General features: G+C 46.1%; 1 long non-coding RNA gene across 1 annotated transcript; it reads right to left on the bottom strand.

Moving 5' to 3' along the window:
• Positions 1-1,996: 1,996 nt before the first annotated feature.
• LOC140638890 (uncharacterized) lies at positions 1,997-7,924 on the bottom strand. Its single transcript, XR_012035838.1, has 4 exons — positions 7,288-7,924; positions 5,004-5,067; positions 4,754-4,895; positions 1,997-4,649 (listed from the first exon to the last, which is right to left on the bottom strand). It is a non-coding gene; the product is annotated as an uncharacterized lncRNA (long non-coding RNA).
• Between the last annotated feature and the right edge of the window lie 1,040 nt (positions 7,925-8,964).

The following is an 8,964-nucleotide window of genomic DNA, read 5'->3' as shown; positions in this document are numbered from 1 at the left end:
CGGTCACAAGAAGACAAATATTGTATTTCTTCACCTTGTTGAGGTACTTAGACTAGTCAGAAAGAATCATAAAGACAAAAAGTAGAATGGTGGTTGCCATGGGCTGGGGAGAGGGAAGAGTGGGGAGTCACGGTGTAATCGGTATGGCGTTAGAGTTACAAGAATCCTGGGGATGGACAGCAGTGGTGGCTGTACCAGTGTGAGTGGAGCTAATGCCACTGGACTGTGGTTTTGTTTTTGTTTTTTTTAAGATTTTATTTATTCATGAGAGACACAGAGAGAGAGGCAGAGACACAGGCAGAGGGAGAAGCAGGCTCCATGCAGGGAGCCCAATGTGGGACTCGATCCCAAGACTCCAGGATCATGCCCTGGGTGGAAGGCAGGCACTAAACCGGGGAGCCACCCAGGGATCCCCCGGACTGTGCTCTTAAAACAGTTAAGATGGTCACCTGGGTGTCTCAGTCCCTCCCGTTGAGCAGGGCGCCTGTTTTTCCCTCTGTCCCTCCCCCTACTCTTGCTCTCTCTCGCAAAAATAAACAAAATCTATAAAAAATAAATTTAAAAAATGGTCAAGATGGTAAATTTTATGGTTTTTGTATTTTAATGCAATTTAAAAATAAGAAAAACATTTAAATTTTAAAAAAAGCCAAAAAAAAAAAAAAAGCCAAAAAGCTATCAAACTAAAAAAAAAAAAATAAAGTTAAGCACAAGGTTCCCTTCATTAATGTGGAGGAGAGCCGGAAATCTCCGAAGCCAAAGGTCAGTGAGTAGCTTCGGGGGCAGACATCAGTGGGCATCTCCGAGTGTTCAGGAGACAGGGAACAAACCAGGGAATCCCATCCCCTTTTCCTGAGTCAAATATCTCAGTTCCTGTTCGTTTGCTCTAAAACAGAACATGAGCTGCATGGTGCAGGATTAATTTCTTCCCCAGACGCTGGCCAGGTGGGCCTTGTCCCTGGTGCTGTCTGCACACAGCAGGAACAGGTTAGCACATTTCTCTGTCTCTGCACTCTCTTCTGCTGCCCGCTTGGCAGCTTGGCTCACCCTGTATCCTAGGGTGCAGCCCAGTATTGTCTTTGCCCTTGGCTCCAGGCTTGAGAAGTTTAAACTTTCTGCTTAAATCATAGGAAATTCAATCTGGCCAAGCACCTTCCCTAGATCTAGCCATTTATCTTGTTTTGTTTGCATATATCATATGCATTTTTCTCAAGATAAAAACAGCAAGAGGTGCTTATTTGGAGAGTCCATGTGACACTGGCCCCTGGGGTCTGTACTGTAGGGACTCAGCTTAGGGTGTAGACATGGGGCAAATCCTATAGGAGGCAGCACCCCGCTTCCTGGACACTACTGGGACCCCAGCCAGGAGAATCCAGAAGCACCTCTGGCGGGCCCTGTCCTGGTGGGCTCACGAACCTCTTTCAGACCAGACCCTGGGGACCAGCAGATAGGAAGGGGCGCCCATAGACACAGTACGCATAGGTGCAACTGCTTCTCTTCTCGCCTCTGCACCACGTGCCCATCAGGCACTCAACAAATCCTCCTTGAAAGGTCACTAAGCTCCCAGATCTGTCTTTAGGACCAGCAAATTGGCTCCTGTGACAGTGTGGCTGACAGTGAAGAGATTCCAGTCTGTGACTGAGTTTAACTACTGGCCCCATGACCTTGTATCCTCCTCTGTAAGATGGGGATATTCATGGAATATTCCTTCCCAGGGTCTGTTGTGATGTTTATGCGGTTTAATTTACATACAAAGCACTTAAAATGCTGCCTGGTGCAGGGTAATTTCTATAGGATGCGATTATGGTTACATCTTAATAAATGGAGACAGACTTCACCTCAAAGTAAACCAATACATAAGATAATTCCAAGGAGATAATGCCTATGAAGAAAAACAAAGAGAAGGAAGACCTTAATTTGAGAACACAATGACATGCAGATCAGGACGTTTCCAAGCACTGCAGGAGAAAAACCATGGTGATTTCCAATTGAGGGGCTTTTTAAAAATTAAAATTTAATTACCCAAGTAATACACATAATGCCTTCTCCATATAAAAATTTGAAACATTACACATAAGGCTTCTCTGAAGCAGTTCCAGAGAGGGGGTGGGACACACCCAAGACCCCCACCGTTCATCCCAGGTACCTATTTTTATCCATTCCTGCCTACATCATTCTGCTTCCCTGGGAAAGGTGTTAGTTGACGGTAGAAGAGAAAGCTCTCCCTGGCCAAACACAAAGGGATTTGTAAGTTCTCTGACCTGTTAATTAGATAGGTTCTTTTGAGTTCCTCAAAAAGACCACATTGAGACCTTTCCCCTAGGGGGGGACCCCTGCCATTCCCTGACAGAAGCCCCTTCCCAGCATGGCTATTTCTGGCTTCCTTTGAAAAGAGTCATAATGACAAGGCAAAAAAGGCTTTTCCTTACCATCCTCCGTGACTGCAAACCTAACACCTACTTCCAAAGCATTAGCTCAGTGTGGTGGCAGCAAGGTCCAGGGATCCACTTTCCTTGATTAAACAGAGAATGCATTTGCCAACCAAAAGTTACGGATTCCAAACTTGAAGTTGGGCTGGATTCAGAGTCTGTGGGGCCCCCAGTGCAAGCCAGCCTCTGGGATGGTGACTAAGAGTGCATTTCCTGTCCCCAGACCCTGTGTGTGGATGGGTCAGCACAGAGACAGACCCAGAACAAGGGACATCTTTCTTCTCCTTCCTGTGCCCATTTCTGAGGACATCTCCCTCATCACCAGATCCCAAACTCTCAGGTTTGGCTTTGGTTTCAAGTGTTAGCAGAGGAAGAGTGGGTTCTCCAGGGCAGAGACTCTCTCTTGCATGTTGCTTCCTAGCCCAGCCATGGTAATGAGAGATATTGTCTCCCCAAAAGACATCAGTGCTGTTCTATCCAGCTGCAGAAGTGACAGGTTCTGCTCTCTTCCCCAAATGGGGAGAGTCCTGGGGTGTCAGAGCAGATCATTCAGTCCAACCCTCTTGCTTTCTCATGAGGAAATTAAGGCTCAGAGGGGGATGGGTTTATCCTGGGCTATTACTGGGCTTCTAGAGTGCTGGCTCCTGCTCCCAGCATGGATAAAATGGCTCTTCCTGTAGCATCTGGGATGTAAGGGAGCGGAATACCTCAAGAATCCGCACGGGTCATGGTTAAGGGCACAGGTCCTGAGCTCAGACTGCCCAGGTTCCATTTATGTTTGGCCACTTACCAACTATAGGACATCAAATAGTCATTTAATTCCCATTTAATAGCCATTTAGCTTCAGGGAGTTCATTTATAAAATGAGGATTAAAAATAGAAGATATTTCATACAATAGATGCCCAGTATCTGACATGCGGTCAAGCACTCAATAAATTCTACATATTATTGTTATTAATTTTGACATCTTTCATTGAGGCCTCTTTGTGTATCACAGAAAGTTTGTAATCAGGGGAAAGAAATAAGGGCATTCCTTTGCTATGTATGGCCAGGTCTGCAAATCTGAAGTATTGCTTTGGGTTGCCACTAACACCCAGCCATGCCTAAAGATAGCATATAAATTGAAAGAATCTATTTGTGATAACCATTTCTAGCCATACTTTGAATCCTCTAGAAGAGGCTTTTTGATTTCCTTAATTAAAATATGCCAAATACATCCTATAAAACCCAATTTCTGGGGCACCTGACTGGCTCAGTCGGTAGAGCAAGTGACTCTTGATCACAGGGTCATGAATTCAAGCCCCACATGTGGCACAGAGTTTACTTAAAATAAAAAAGAAGACTACAACCCTCAAATCCCTTCACACCCATTAGGATAGTTATAACTTAAAAAAAATAACAAGTGTTGGTAAGGATATGGAAATAGGACCCCAGTTCATTGTTGGTGGGAACATGAAATGATGCAGTCACTGTGGAAAACAGTATGGCGGCTCCTCAAAAAGCTGAACATAGATTTTCCCTATGACCCCGTAACTCCACTTGTAGGTATAAGACCAAAGAATTGAAAATTGATACTCAAACACTTGTACACAAATGCTCAGAGCAGCATTATTCACAACAGCTCAAAGGTAGAAACAACTTAAACGCCCACTGTTAGGCAAATGAATAACAAAATGTGGCATATACATACCATGGAATATTACGCAGTCATGGTAAGGAATGAAGTACAGACACATGCTGTAATGGCTGAAACATCACAATATCACACTTGGTGAAATAAACCAGACACAAAAGGACAAATATTGTATAATCCCATTTACATGAAATATTCACAGTAGGAAAATCCATAGAGAGAGGAAGTTGGTTGGTGGTTGACAGGAAAGAGAGGAGAGGGGTTACAGGGACCAATGGTTTACCAGTGTGGGATTTCCACTGGAAGTGATGAACATGTTTTGGAGCTAGACGATCATACAGTGGTTGTACAATATCACGAACATGCTTGATGCCACTGGATTGTTCACTTTAAAATGGTTCATGTTAGGTGCTCCTGGGTAGCTCAGTCGGTCAAATGTCTGACTCTTGGTCTCAGCTCAGATCCTGACCTCAGGGTCACAAGATTGAGCTGGAAGTCTGGCTCCATGCTCAGCACAGAGTCCACTTGAGCTTCTTTCTTTCTCCCTCTCCTTCTCCCTCTACTCCTGCTCACTGCTCATGCTTTCTTTCTGAAATAAATAAGCAAGATAAATAAATAAATAAATAAATAAATAAATAAATAAATAAATAAATAAATAGTAAATAAATAACTAAATAGTTCATGTTGGGACACCTGAGTGGCTCAGCAGTTAAGCGTCTGCCTTCAGCTCAGGGTGTGATCCTGGAGTCCCGGGATCGAGTCCCGCATCAGGCTCCCTGCATGGAGCCTGCTTCTCTTCCCTCTGCCTATGTCTCTGCCTCTCTCTCTGTGTCTCCTATGAATAAATAAATAAAATCTTAAAAAAAAGGAGATTCATGTTATGTTAAGTCAATTTCACCTCCCTAAATGTACACACGTATGTACGTGCACACCCATAACGTACCTATAAGGAACTGTGATGGAGGTGGTGGCTCAGGATCCAAGGCATGGATTTAGGTTGGGTCACACTGTGAATTAAAAACAAAAGATGAAATAACCTTTAAGGGCTTCTGTGTCTCTCAGAACGTGGCAGCTTCAACCACAAAGACTTCTCCTCTCACATGGGCTTATCCAGAAAGAACCTTGATGTTGTCAGGAGAGCATTTATGAGCATAGACCAGGACCAGCATGCCCTTATTGAAGAAGAGCCGAGGTGCGAATTCTCCAATACGGGAATTGTGGGGGTGGTGGGAGGTGAAAGGATGAACTGACAGTTAAAGGTCCCTGGAGCTGTGGCTCCTGCAGGGATTGGGGACAGCTCCCTGTGTCAGGTGACCTGTCATTCCAAGCCTCCCTCAGCACCTCCGGGCCTGTCTCCTGGCCCCCAAACTGCGCCCTGTTCCTATAGGCTGTTCCTGCAGAGCTTTTTCCACTCTGCCTGGGGCTCAGCCGAGAAGGAGACAAAGAGCTTCTCAAGGAGATTGACTCAGATGGATATAGCAGAGTGGGAGTAGGCAGCGAGCAGGTCCCGACCTCCTCCTCCTGGAGCCCATAAACCCCACCGTACCTGCCCTCGGGTGCCTCTCACACACTCCTGTCCTCCTTTTCAAGCCCTCCTGGCTCCCCACAGTGGCATGCAATGATCCCTGCCAAACCCAGCCCCTCCTTTATTGTTATCATTATTTCTCATTATAGAAGCCTCGGTCTGATTTATATTTTAAGATCTTTAATTTCTCCAGAAATAAGTCTGCCTAAGCAAGGCTGTGATTCTCAACTAGAGGCGACATTGTCCATCTGGAGACATTTGTACTTGTCACAACTATGGGGGGCGGTGCTATGGGCATCTATTGGGCACAAGCCAGGGACCCTATTAACCATCCTATAATGTGCAGGACAGCTCCCTTACAATAAAGAATGATCCTGCCCCAAATGTCAGCGGTGCTGAAGTGCAGAAGCCCTGCACTGGGCCAGTGGCCCTTGTGTGTGTTGGAAGTGAAGATGTAGGCCTGGGGTTCTGCAACCATGAATAACCTTCCAACTATTTTAAAGGAGAAGTCTTGGCTGGGACCCCTGAGAATATACTCCCAGACTCCGAAGTCTCTGCAGATCTCTATTCGAGAAGCAATGACTTGACAAACTCTTAAGTGACAAAAATCTATCAATTGCAAAGTATCATTAGAATAAAAGTTGAATGTTGAAACTGCTAAAATAATAGTTTAAAATATTGGAGAGGGAAAATAATAATAATCAAATGTTGGAGAGGGGCCCCAGAGAAGTTTCTGGGGTTATGGAAGTACTCTATATCTTGATCTGAGTAGTATATACACGAAAACATATTCCTCAAGATTTATGCATCTCAATTAAAAACCAACAGCTGAGGAAATTATAGTAGCAGAATGGGATGTGAACTGAATAAGCTTTATCTAATAAACATGATGGAGAATTCTTGAGATCTCCAGGACACTCTGAAATTCCAAGGATTTCTACTGCTTGGAAAAGTGGCCCTGGGCTCCACACCCTGCTCCTCCCCAGGCCCTTCAGGATTCTGTGTGTTCATCTGTAGATGGCGTGAATGAATGATGCCTACCTTGCTGAATCACCATGAGGACTGAATTGTGATGGGGATGTGGGAGGCAGCAGATCATTATTTAGGGACTGGGATCATGAACAGGGACCGGGATCTGGCTGCCAGAGTGGATCCCAGTTACTCCACTTGCCAGCTGCATGACCTGTGCTCACAACTCTCTGAGCTTTGCTCCCCACCCTGGTGAAGCAGTCAGCAGTACTCCCTGCCTCATGCGGAATGAATAATTTGACAATCAATCTAATCAATTAACAATGTTGAGTGCTTTTTTGCAGTGCCTTCTCAGAGAATGCTGGCGGCTAAGACTGCCATGAGCCACCATCCACTGGCATTCATGGCTCCTCTTGACCTCGGAGAGACGTGCATCTACCCTTCAAGCCAGCAGCTTCTACCTTCTGTATGGAGCACAGAGGCAACCATCTGGACTAACAGGTGAAGGATGGACAGAGAAAACATGAATTGGACGAGGGCAGGGAAACGCTAACAGGGTAATGCTCCAGATGCAGATATGTGGACATATAGCCACATATCACAAATGTAGGAGCAAAAAACCAAGTATAGAACTTGAGGTCTGAAACCTTGGATTCCTATCCTCATTCTGCCTTTTACAACTGTGATAACTTCACACAGTCCATGTTGTGTCTCTGAGCCGGACTCAATGTACCTGTCTGTAAGATGGGCATCACGGCAGTGCTTCTCTCAAAAGGTTGTTTTGAGGATTCCACTTTGTAACGTACATCACGTTTTTATCAGAAAGATTCTGTGTGCAGCTCGGGATGATATCCAGAGCTGTAAGCCCGACACTCTGAAGGATGAAGTTTCTGAGGCTCCTTTTCCTCCAGCGACCAGAACATCGGTTCATCACCCCAGACTGGAGCTAGCCATACACCTGTGGAGACACATGACTGCATCCTGGCTGGGAGGAACTGTCACTTTTCTCCTAGTCTGTGGCCCCACAACCTGGAGAAGATTATACTTATGTTTCTGCAGTACTTTCTCTCTCTCTTTCTCTCTAACGTTATGTCCTCATGTGATAGAATTTGGGGGTTTGGGCACCAAATGAGACACCAAAAGGGTAGATAGGCATCGCATAGGGGGTCCTCTGCAACCCCACTCCCCACCTGCCTGTTGTACCCTGGAGGCTGGCAAATATGCTTGTCTTAGTGGGATTTTCAGGGGCGGTAAAATTCTCCCCAGGGGCGAATGCTCAGGTGGCACTTCTAAGCCTGTAATCTGGGGGCCCAAATATGACATCAAATTATGTAAAACACCAACAGCCATTTCCTCCCCTACCTCCCTGCCACCTGTTCCTCCCCCACCCCCGGCTACCAGAGCTCTGGCTATGGCAGGGACACAACACTGCATCCACGTTGGAGATGGCTCAGGGCTCAAAGACAAACAGCCCAGATCTCAGCCCCATCCACGTGGCCTCACGCTAAGAGGAGCGCCTTCTGAACTGAACCCCATCCTCGCCATTCTGAGCTCCGTGATTTTGACACTCCAGGCAGACACACTCCAGAGTCCCTTGTCTTTGCCTGGGAACCCCTCAGAAGGGCTCGGCTTAGAAGAAACCCTCTTACAGAGGCAGGAAAGTGCCACAGGCCTAGGGAGCTGGCAGCTGTGGCTCCTGGTCCGCATCAGAGGGAAAGCACAGAGGCCCGCTGCTGCTTTCTCCTGGGCACATTAGTCACCAGATCTCCTCGTGGGTCTTGCTTGGCTTCACAGTAATGACTTCCTCCCAGAGGTATCTTTAAGCACAGCTCTTCTCTTGCCAGGATTCTAAACTCTGCTCAAGGCTTAGCCAGCTTCTGACCTGAGGACAACCTCAACATTGTTCCGCACCCCTCATGCTTCTGGGCACAGTGGTCACTCCTTTCTGTTGCTACTGTGCATCGTGATTCAATCAAACAGCTCTGTGCTGCTAGCTACACCATCAGGGCCTGTTGCCAGGTCAGCATTTGTGGTGACACAGCCATGGTCCCAACGGGGAGAGAGCAAGGCGAGTGCAGCAAGTCACAAAGTGGCATCTCAGCTAGGAGGCAAAAAAATAAAGCAAAAGGCAGCCTACAAAAATGCATGTCTTTTTTTTTTTTTTTTTTTCCTGTACTGATGCTCATGGCTGCCCAGCTTCCAGTGACTGGGTGTCTTTGTCCTTGGGATCCAGGGGAGATTTTAATCTACCTGGATTGAAACACTGAGTCAAAGCAGCAGCAGAAAGCATCAGGGAACTGCCATTAATGCTAGCAACAGGGAATTTCACTACACAATGAGATAGGTAAAAAGCGAAGCTACCCTGGATGAACCTTGAAAACATTATGCTAAGTGAAATAAGTCAGACACA

This window comes from Canis lupus, chromosome 8 (genome assembly GCF_048164855.1).
Source record: "Canis lupus baileyi chromosome 8, mCanLup2.hap1, whole genome shotgun sequence".
Classification (NCBI taxonomy): Eukaryota; Metazoa; Chordata; class Mammalia; order Carnivora; family Canidae; genus Canis; species Canis lupus.
Note: the sequence above shows the minus strand (reverse complement) of the source record. Positions and strands in the feature narration are given on the sequence as shown.